Below are 11,216 nucleotides of genomic sequence, written 5' to 3'. Positions count from 1 at the left end.
TAAATTTTTTCATAAAACTTCTCATGAGCAAGTAATAATTCATTACAACATCGAACTATAAATCATAAACTTTCTTGAAAACTAACAAACTATGTTCTCAGTCAACAAATGCAATTGCAATTCGTCATATTTTCAGGAAGGGTCTGATGTCGGAGCATTTTAGTAAATCCACATACTCAACCATCATTTAGTATTCTATGATTGCTAACACTTAGAACATATATATATATATATATATATATATATATATGGATCAAAAAGCTTCAGCAAGACACATAGAAGATAGGGGCTTATAGTTTCGCCTCCCAACTTATTCACCTCAACAATAATAACTCATGATTACTCATATCCAAGTGGATATATGTGTCTAGATCTTTCCCCACCACATGATGCTTGCAAAAGAGAAAATTAAAAAGGAATAGAGGAGAATACTTTGACTCTTGCATAAAAAGTAAATACATAGAAGTAAAAGATATGCCCTTCGCAGAGGGAAGCAGTGGTTACCATGCGCTTTTTGGTTTTGGATGCACAATCTCTTAATGCAAAAGAACGTCACGTTATATTGCCCCTTTATGATAGCAACCTTTATTATGCAGTCTGTCGCTTTTATTACTTTGCCATCACAAGTTCGTACAACGCTTATTTTCCCTTACAATAAAAGATCAAACATATTTAGAAGCAATTTGTATTGCCTTATGCACCGATGAAAACTTACTTGAAGGGTCTTACTCAATCCATAGGTAGGTATGGTGGACTCTCGAAATATTAATTTGGGTTTAAGGTTTTTGGATGCACAAGTAGTATCGCTACTTAGTGCGGATTTTTGGTTAGCAAAGATATTGGGCAAGCACCACAAGTTGGAGGATCTATGACAATATAGCTTCTATGTGAATATGAACAAACATAAATCATTACATTGTCTTGTCCAACGTCAACAAATTGACATAAAATACTTAATGGGGGCTCACAATCATAAAAGATGTCCAAGATAGTATATTTGCATGTGAATCTTCTCTTCCCTTATTAATTCTTTCATGAATTGCATCATTGACCAATGCTATGTTTGTCAACTTTCAATAAATTTTACCACTTATACTTTTCCTTATGTAATGTCATTACTTTCCATAAGATTAGCATATGATATTTTTTTTGGTTGAAACAAGAAAGTAAAGAAGCAAAAAATCAAACTAATCTTTATTATATAACTCTCAGCTCGATTACATAGATAGATCACAAAACTAGCACTCAAAAATAGATCATACTAAACTTTTATTCAACTAAAACACGAAATAACTAAGGATCAAACTAAAAACTGGTGAAGAATATAAAAGTGATGGTGATACGATACCGGGGCATCTCCCCCAAGTTTGGTGAAAGCCAAGGGGAGTGCCCATACCTGTGTGCTCAACTCTCCTTCTTTGGTGATGGTGGTGGTGATGAGGGAGTGGCATTCTTCTTCTCCAGCATGCGTTTGAGGATAATGTTTTCCTCCCTCAAATCATCGTTTTCTTGCTCAAGCTTTAATATCCTTTTGCATAATGCCCACTTACTCTCCTGCGGAAAATGAGACGGGATAAATTGGATCTTAGATTTGTTTGCTCCGTTCGGGAGACTTGACTTCTTGAATTCCACGTGCATGTCTCCAGGTTGAGGTAGTGGAACTTCATCTTCATCTAAGGATGCATCATCCATCTCCTCTACATCAGTGTCTTCCTCCTGATCTGTGGCCCATATGTAGGAATAGATCTCCCTAAAGATATTTGGATCTGGAACATGGTGGGAAACATAGCTCTCTTCATCTGAATCTTGAGACGACATATTTTCAGGTTTGCCAGAAAAACAACAGGAAACAAGAACAGAGGATATCTCCGCGATGCGGTGGTCAAATCATCTGGGGGTATATATAAAGAATTTTATCTTGCGAAACAAGTAAACTATAGGAAGACGGAGTCGGGAAGGTCCCCGAGGGGCCCACTACCCACCAGGGTGCGCCAGGGGGGCAGGCGCGCCCTGGTGCCTAGTGGTCACCTCGGTTGCCTTCTCGGGTGTTTCTTATTTTTTTATTTTTTATAATATTCCAAAACTGATAGAAAATATTTTTGCAGAATTTTTGGAGTCCCTTTACTTACCGTAGCACGTACCTTTTCCTTTTCAAGGTTCTGGAGTGTTCTAGAAGGTCTCTTTCATGTATTCCTCTGGTGTCATGGTTTGGATAATGTTAGTTTCAACATTAATAGGTGTACCTGAAATATAGTGCTTAATCCTTTGTCCATTGACCACCTTCGGATTAGTGCCTTCAGCATTATTGATCTTAATAGCTCTAGAGCGATAAACTTCTTCAATGATATATGGTCCTTCCCATTTGGAGAGAAGTTTTCCTAAAAAAAAAACCTAAAACGAGAATTGTACAATAGAACATACTCACCCACTTTGAATTCCCGCTTTTGGATTCTTTTGTCATGCCATCTTCTAACTTTTTCTTTGAATAATTTGGCATTTTCATAAGCTTGGGTTCTCCATTTATCTAATGAGCTAATATCAAATTACCTCTTTTCTCCAGCAAGTTTGAAGTCATAATTGAGTTCTTTAATTGCCCAAATATGCTTTATGTTCTAATTCAAGAGGCATATGATAAGCTTTTCCATAAACCAATTTATATGGAGTCATACCCATTGGATTTTTCTAAGCCGATCTATAGGCCCAAAGTGCCTCATCAAGTTTCTTAGACCAATTATATCATGACCTATTGACAGTCTTTTGCAATATTAATTTTATTTCTCTATTGCTCAACTCAAATTGACCACTAGATTGAGGGTGATAAGGAGATGCAATTCTATGGTTTACATTGTATTTAGCAACCAAATTACGGAAAGCAACATGAATAAAATGTGAACCACCATCAGTCATTAAATATCTAGGGACTCCAAACATCGGGAAAATAACTTCTTTCAACATTTTAATGGAGGTGTTATGATCAGCACTGCTAGTTGGAATAGCTTCTACCCACTTAGTGACATAATCAACAACAACCAAAATATGAGTATACCCATTAGAGGAAGGAAAAGGTCCCATATAATCAAAGCCCCAGACATCAAATGGTTCAATAACAAGTGAATAATTCATAGGAATTTCTTGACGTCTACCAATATTGTCAATTCTTTGAAATTCATTACAAGATAAAACAAACTTACGAGCATCCCTAAAAAGAGTAGTCCAAATAAAACCAGATTGTAATACCTTGTGTGCAGTTCTATCTCCCGCATGATGCCCTCCGTAGGCTTTGGAGTAACATTTCCGTAGGATTTCTTCCTGTTCATGCTCAGGTATACAACGTCTAATAATACCATCTACTCCTTCTTTGTAAATATGTGGGTCATCCCATAAGTAATGTCTTAAGTCAAAGAAGAATTTTCTATTTTGTTGATATGTGAAACTAAGTGGTATGAATTTAGCAATAATATAATTAGCATAGTCAGCATACCAAGGAGTATTATGAGAAGCATTTATGACCGCTAGTTGTTCATCTGGAAAGCTATCATCAATAGGCAGTGGGCATCAAGAATATTTTCTAACCTATACACAAGTTATGAGCTACAGGATCTTCAGCTCCCTTCCTATCAGTAATATGCAAGTCAAATTCTTGTAGCAAAATAACCCCCCTAATAAGTATAAGTTTAGCATCTTTCTTTTCCATAAGGTATTTAATAGCAGCATGATATGTGTGAACAATTACTTTAGAATAAACAATGTAAGATCTGAATTTATCACAAGCAAACACAACTACTAGAAAATCTTTTTCAGTAGTAGCATAATTTGTTTGGGCAATGTCTAGAGTTTTACTAGCATAATGTAAGTTTTATCAACTCTTTGCCCAGAATAGCACCAACAGCATAGTCAGTATCATCACACATAATTTCAAAAGGTAAGTTCCAATCAGGTGGTTGAACAATTGGTGCAGAAGTTAAGGCTTTCTTAAGTGTTTCGAAGACTTCTACACAATTGTTATCAGAAACAAATGGAACATCCTTTTGCAAGAGATTAGTAAGAGGCCTAGAAATTTTAGAGAAGTCTTTAGTAAACCTCCAATAAAAATCATCATGACCAAGGATACTTTGAATACCTTTAATATCTTTGGGACATGGCATTTTCTCAATTGCATCAACTTTAGCTTTGTCCACTTCAATACCTCGCTCAGAAATTTTATGCTCCAAGACAATACCTTCATTCACCATAAAGTGGCACATCTCCCAATTCAAGACAAGGTTAGTTAGTTCACATCTCTGCAAAACTTGATCAAGGTTGCTTAAGAAATCATCATAAGAAGTACAGTAAACGGAAAAATCATCCATGAAGACCTCAATAATCTTTTCACAAAAGTCGGAGAATATAGCAGTCATACATCTTTGAAAGGTAGGTGCATTGCGTAAACCAAAAGGCATATGTCTATAAGCATAAGTTCCAAAAGGACAAGTAAAGGTGGTTGTCTCTTGATCAGGTTATGATACAAGTATCTGAGAGACATCAGAAATCCATCAAGAAAGCAAAAGTGTGTGTGCTTTCACAATCTTTCTAACATTTGATCAATAAAAGGCAAAGGTAATGATCTTTTCTAGTGACTTTATTTAATTTTCTAAAATCAATTACCATTCTATATCAAGTAACAATTCTTTATGGGATAAGTTCATTTTTATCATTAGGAACAACAATAATGCCTCCTTTCTGAGGGACACAATGAACAGGACCTACCCATCTACTATCAGCTATGGGATAGATTATACCTGCTTCCAGAAGCTTCGGTATTTCAGTTCTTACCACTTCCTTCATCTTAGGATTCAATCGTCGCTGGTGATCAAAAACGGGTTTAGCATCAGGTTCCATATTAATCTTGTGCTGGCAGAGAGTGGGATTAATGCCCTTAAGATCATCAAGAGTATATCCAATAGCAACACGGTGCTTCCTCAGAGTTTTTGACAATCTATTTTCTTCATGCTCCATAAGGTTAGCACTAATAATAATAGGATATATCTATTTCTCATCAAGATAAGCATATTTCAAAGTGTGAGGCAATTGCTTTAATTCAAGGGATAATTAGATTTATGCCCCTAGTTGTGTCCCACTCGTCTGTTTTACCCCTAATTCCCAAAAGTCACCGGTTCTGTCCATGTCACTTTGCTCCTCTTATGCTTTTGCCCTTTGACCGTTTGACCGTCAGTTTGAAAACTTCATAACTAATTCATACTAAATCAGAAAAATGCAAATAAGATACCAAAATGTTCAGAAAAACATCACCTATATGCCAGTGTCATTTGCATTCATGAAAAAGTGTTGGAAAGTGCACATCCAAGTTTTAGCTCTTTTGATACCACCATGAATAGTAAACTCTAAACAAATTCAAACAAATTCAAACAAAATATGGTGGCAAAGAACGACAAATGTTCTAAGTGCTTGCCAAGTTTCATTAGGCAACGACATTCGTGGAAGTCGTGGCAACAAATAATCTATTTTGGAGTGCTGATTGTTTTTTTGCCGCGGCACCCAAGAATGTTATTCCCTGATGAAACTTGGCAGGCACTTAAAACATTTGTCATTCTTTGCCACCAATTTTTTTTTGAATTTTTTTGAACTTTTTTAGATTATACTATTCATGGTAGTAGCATAAGAGCTAAAACTCGGATGGGCACTTTCCAACACTTTTTTCATGAATGCAAATGACACTGACATATAGGTGATGTTTTTCTGAACATTTTGGTATCTTATTTGCATTATTCTGATTTAGTATGAATTAGTTATGAAGTTTTCAAACTGATGGTCAAATGGTCAAAGGGCAAAATCATAAGAGGAGCAAAGTGACTTGGACAGAACCGGTGACTTTTGGGAATTAGGGGTAAAACAGACGAGTGGGACACAACTAGGGGCATAAATCTAATTATCCCTTAATTCAAACATGGGAATCACCTTTAGGTGGAGGAGGGCCTCCTAGAGTTTCAACAGGCAAATTGTGTTTCAGAATAGGTTGTTGCTCAAAGAATATTTTATCTATTTCATTTCTTCCATGCAAGTGCATATCATTCTCATGGTCTAGCAAATATTATTCTAAAGGATCAGTAGGAGGTACGGCAATACAAAAAAGACCAATTATTTCATCCTTACTAGGAAATTATTTATCACGAGGATGTCTATGCAACTTAGAGAAATTAAACTCATGAGACACATCACCAAATTTGACACTGACTGTTTCTTTATGGCGATCTATCTTAGCATTGATAGTGTTCAATAAAGGTCTACCAAATATTATGGGACAAAAATCATCTTGTGGAGAACCGGGAACTGAAAGATCAGTATGGTATTTTATTTTCCCACACAAGATTTCAACATCTATAACTATCCCAAGTGATGTGATGGCGTCTGTGTTTGCAAGTTTAATAGTGACATCAATATCTTCTATTTCAGCGGGTGTTATATCATTCATAATTTCTTGATATAAGGTAAACGAAATAGCACTCACACTAGCACCCAAATCACATAAACTATGATACTCCCTCCTTTTTTATATACAAAGCCACTATAGAATATACGTTTTGCATCTATATAAGGCCATTAACAGTAATCGAAGCAAAATTAATGATATTTTCTCGTACTAGCAACCTGTTTAATAGTTGCATGCAAGCAGTCATAATAAGAGTCAACTACTTTCTCCACTCGGTTTTCTTGCATGCATTTAGGGTATTAATGATCTCAGTAAACGAAAAGAAAATGTAACTTCAAAGCAGACATTAAATTTTACATTGGTACCTGTAATTTGAGTTTGTGGCTTTATATATAAAAATAAAGGGGGTAGCAATGATCTCATAATAAATTTTCACTACAACAAAAACCCTACTATAGCAACGCATAAGTAGCAACGAACAAAGAACAAGCGTTGGGTTAAACAAACTTCTCACCTCCCCACGAAAGGCCAACCTCCTGTAACCCACCTCCACCTTATTATGCGCACCCCTCCGTGAAAATATCAGCGATCCAACCAATAAAAAAAAATCCCCACCACCTCTCTTTCCTGATTCACATCTCTCACCCGTGCTGCATGTCAACGATAACAATGCTGCCGCCACCATCTCCGATAACGCGCGGCTACACTTTCACCGCCCCTCGCTGGCCCAGATTCCCCTCGCCGGACCAGCTTCCTCTCCTCCAGCGCGACGTCCTTCGCGCCCTTGCACGCACCCCCACGGCAATCCTAGGTGCCACGGGTCGTCGGCGCTCCTGCGCCTCCGGTTTGTCGGTCCACTAACCCCGCGTCTTCGAATGCGCGGCTGCGGGCTGGCGCTCCACGACACTACTCCGCCTCAGCGACCTCTACTCCGACGTCTATGGTTCAGTAAGGCATTTCTACCCTCTGTTGTTACCCTTTCTGTCATTCGCTGTCGTGGAGTCGTGGTTCGCGACTGGATACACTAACAACCGCAGCTACTCTGTCCCAGGTAGGCTGCCATGGTTGCCTACAGCTTACTCGACAACTCACCAAGACTCATCTCCCCCAAGAAGGTGATTGTTATCTTATCCCCAACAATCAGTTCCCTGTAATTTAAAAACACGGTGGCTTCTATAATTCCATCGGTATTTGGTGCCCCAACTTCTGCACTATTCCACTTGTTCCATGGATGGACCAATTAGGTACTAGATTGGAGCATGTCTGTCCCCTTACAATTCAATTGGTCCATGAATAGTGGTACTGATGTACTTATGTCATGGCTAGTGATCCTTCTTTTCTTTTCAGGAAACCAGTTCCTCTAATTTTTCATGCATGTTCTTGCTGTTGACCCTCTGTTTTAGTTGTGCAGACTGCAGACCACAATTGTGTTTGCACGTATGCTAACCATATGTACTTCTCTAGATGTCTATTGTACTCTAGAGTGCCAAATTATACTGCAGAACAAACTGTTTTTAGATGATTATTCACTAGTCTTGTTTAGATATCAATACTTGCATCATAGATGCTTGTTAGGAGAGAATTTAGTTTCCATGGAAACAGGGGTGCTTGCGCATTATTTCTTCAATCCTTTGACAGTGATTCTTATATCAGAAGAATGCATCACCACGAAAATGCTTTGATCTTTTATTCTCCACTAGTATGTGAATTTTAAGCTGCTACTTAGTGAACTATGGTCTTGCAGGTTTACAGAAAATATCAAAGATTCAAAGATACAAAGCGCCTAGTCCCCTTTGAACCTCTGCGGCTCTGCCTAGCGCATATCCCCTGCATTGTTTCCCTATTGTCTTGTGCCATCCCCAGTTCTAGGCGTCCATCATCAATGATCTCCCCTCACTAGATAAGAATTTCGATTAGTAATCAACAATGCAGGGGCAGGGGTGGTGTCTCCTCAATGGGCCAAAAAATCGAAGGTTTGATGGCAGCTCGCTGACACACAGTGGCAGTGCAGCGACTCTCAGATGCACAAGGGCGTCGCAGCGACTCCCAGACGTACAGTGGTTGTGCGGCCACCCCAGATGCATAATGGCGGCGCGGCGACTCCCAGATGCAGAGCAGCAGAACGGCGGCTCTATAGTGATGGTACGTATTGTAGCATGGCCGATTAGCCATTTGCCTCGTCCCATCCAATCCAGTCCCATAGCTTAGTCACGTAAGCTGATTTTCTTTTCATAGTTCTAATTTCACATTGGTTCATCTCTGATTACTGGTTGGCACTTATTGTAGTTTTTTTGGCTCTATGGGCTCATGTTTCTTGTATTTGTATTGATTAAATTTCCTTAGATGAGCTTTGCCTTATTCCTACGGTATAATGCAAGATACAGCAGCTAGAAGTTAAACGGATATTTCTAGGTGTAGTTGCAGCTATTTGTTTTGTCATATTACTAGGTGTAGTTGCGGCCATTTGTTTCGTACTACTATAGTTGTTCTGCGAAGGAGGAAAACTTGGATGCCTATACATGTATGAAACTGGCTACACGGTGTTCGACTTTGCGGCATTTTTTTGCTGAAATTGAAATAATTACTATTGAAAAATTACCTTGCCAATTTGGACAGTAATCTTTTACTTGAAATACCGAACCATTTCCCCTAACAAAGTTTATTTGTTAATTAAATGTATTGGCAATACCAACGTCCATCAATTTCTCCGTATTTCAAATTATCTTAGAGAGTTCATATTCAGAGATGAACCATTTGGTTAGATCACTGTATCACTGGCAGCCGATCTACTGTGTGATTTGTAAGTGCATAACTTAAATTAAATTTCTCCGGTCTACCCAAGGTATTGGCTTATGGAGATGACAATCTGTCTACAGAGTAAATTTAATTTCAGTACGCATACATTTGAAATATTGGTGTTTGGTGATCTAAATTACCAATATATATTGTAGAATCTCGGGTTATAGAAACTGGATTGTTCCAGGCAGTGGCGACGCTACATAACGACTACAATGTCAAATGACCACACAAGGTACAAGTTTGTCACTTGTGTTGTACTACATTTAAGTTTAACTTATGTACATATATTCTAAATTTACGGCCGTGACATCAGAACTTATGACACCTAGCGCCTCCATTGGTTCCAAATCAATACTCTGGGCACTAAAAACTACTCCCTCTGATCCGAAATAAGTGTCACAGTTTTGCACTATGGCTAGTTCAACCTTAGTTCAAAACTGAGACACTTTTTATGGATCAGAGGGAGTAGAAGACTACCGGCGCCATGTTGGAATTGCTACGAGGTAGAAAATTTTAATTATAGTTCTATATTGCATCAATTCTTCACTAGTTCAAAATGAAATTTGATTATTAATAACACTCATGAATATTTTTCCTATCTATCATAGGCCTCTCTTTTTTCCCACCTAATTTGTATTAACTCTAACTAAATATAAGACCTTTTTGCAGACGTCTTATATTTGGTTCCAGAGGTAGTACAAAATATCACTTTTCTTGCATGTGAAAAGAGCCATAATGCTTATGTGAGACAAGACTTTTTGTGGCTAGATTAGGTAAAACAATTTATGAAATACTGTATGCGTGCTTTACATTGCCTCGCTTCCTATAAAATAGTCAGCAAGGGGAAACTTAATTATGGAATGAGCTTAGTTAGTTAAGTAAGGTACAATGTCTTTTCAGCTATAGATGTGATACTTTCCAAATCACTAGTCTAGGTTTCTGGTTGGAACATATCACACCATCTTCACTCATGCTATTGCCGACCAATCACATAAGTTTATTTGATATCATTAGATATGTATTGCAGATTTTAAATAATGATGACTGAAAAATGTCTAGCTCTGTGAAATGATACCTAATTATGGTTGTTGTTTCATTACCGCAGGATGCTGCTAATGCGACACTACGATCAGAGACCCTTCGAGAAACTGTGTGCGATGCAATAATAGCAATCGTTATTGTATGAAAACCGTCAAAAATGTATAAAACGTTTGCGATGACAGATGCATCAAACACGGTTCAGGTTTTAGTTGTTTATGCGATGAAGGGCATACAGTTCAGTTCAATTAACTATTTGCGATGAGGAGGAACAAAAGAAACGGGCAGCCATATGAAGGCGTGTGCGATACACAACATACGGTTCACACGGATGAACTGTTTGTGATTAGCTAACACAAAAGAAACAGGCACTGATACATCTCTAACTTATCTATAATTTTTTATTATTCCATGCTATTATATTATCCATCTAGGATGTTTTATATGCATTTATATGATTTTTGGGACTAACCTATTAACCTAGAGCCTAGTGCCAGTTTCTGTTTTTTCCTTGTTTTTGAGTATTACAGAAAAAGAAAACCAAACGGAGTCCAATTGACCTGAAATTTCACGGAGATTATTTTCGGACCAGAAGAAGCCCGCGGAGTATCGGAGATGGGCCAGAAGAGTCCCGAGGCATCCACGAGGGTGGGGGCGCGCCCTACCCCCTGGTCGTGCCCCCTACCTCGTGGCCGCCTCGGAGACCCCCTGACTTGTTCCCGACACCAACTTCTCCTATATATATCCAACCTTCCAGAACATAACCTAGATCGGGAGTTCCGCCGCCGCAAGCCTCTGTAGCCATCGAAAACCAATCGGGACCCTGTTCCGGCACCCTGCCGGAGAGGGGATCCCTCACCGATGGTCATCTTCATCATCCCAACGCTCTTCATGACGAGGAGTAGTTCACCCTCGGGGCTGAGGGTATGTACCAGTAGCTATGTGTTTGATC

At 38.5% G+C, this 11,216-nt stretch overlaps 1 long non-coding RNA gene across 1 annotated transcript; it reads left to right on the top strand.

Annotated features, from left to right (window-relative positions):
- Positions 1-7,027: 7,027 nt before the first annotated feature.
- Positions 7,028-10,448, top strand: LOC123119815 (uncharacterized). The gene is made up of 5 exons (XR_006458928.1): positions 7,028-7,375; positions 7,479-7,542; positions 8,172-8,569; positions 9,379-9,458; positions 10,332-10,448. It is a non-coding gene; the product is annotated as an uncharacterized lncRNA (long non-coding RNA).
- Positions 10,449-11,216: the final 768 nt, after the last annotated feature.

Source organism: Triticum aestivum, chromosome 5D, assembly GCF_018294505.1.
Source record: "Triticum aestivum cultivar Chinese Spring chromosome 5D, IWGSC CS RefSeq v2.1, whole genome shotgun sequence".
Classification (NCBI taxonomy): Eukaryota; Viridiplantae; Streptophyta; class Magnoliopsida; order Poales; family Poaceae; genus Triticum; species Triticum aestivum.
The sequence above is the reverse complement of the archived record's forward strand: the minus strand, read 5'-3'. Positions and strand labels throughout refer to the sequence as shown.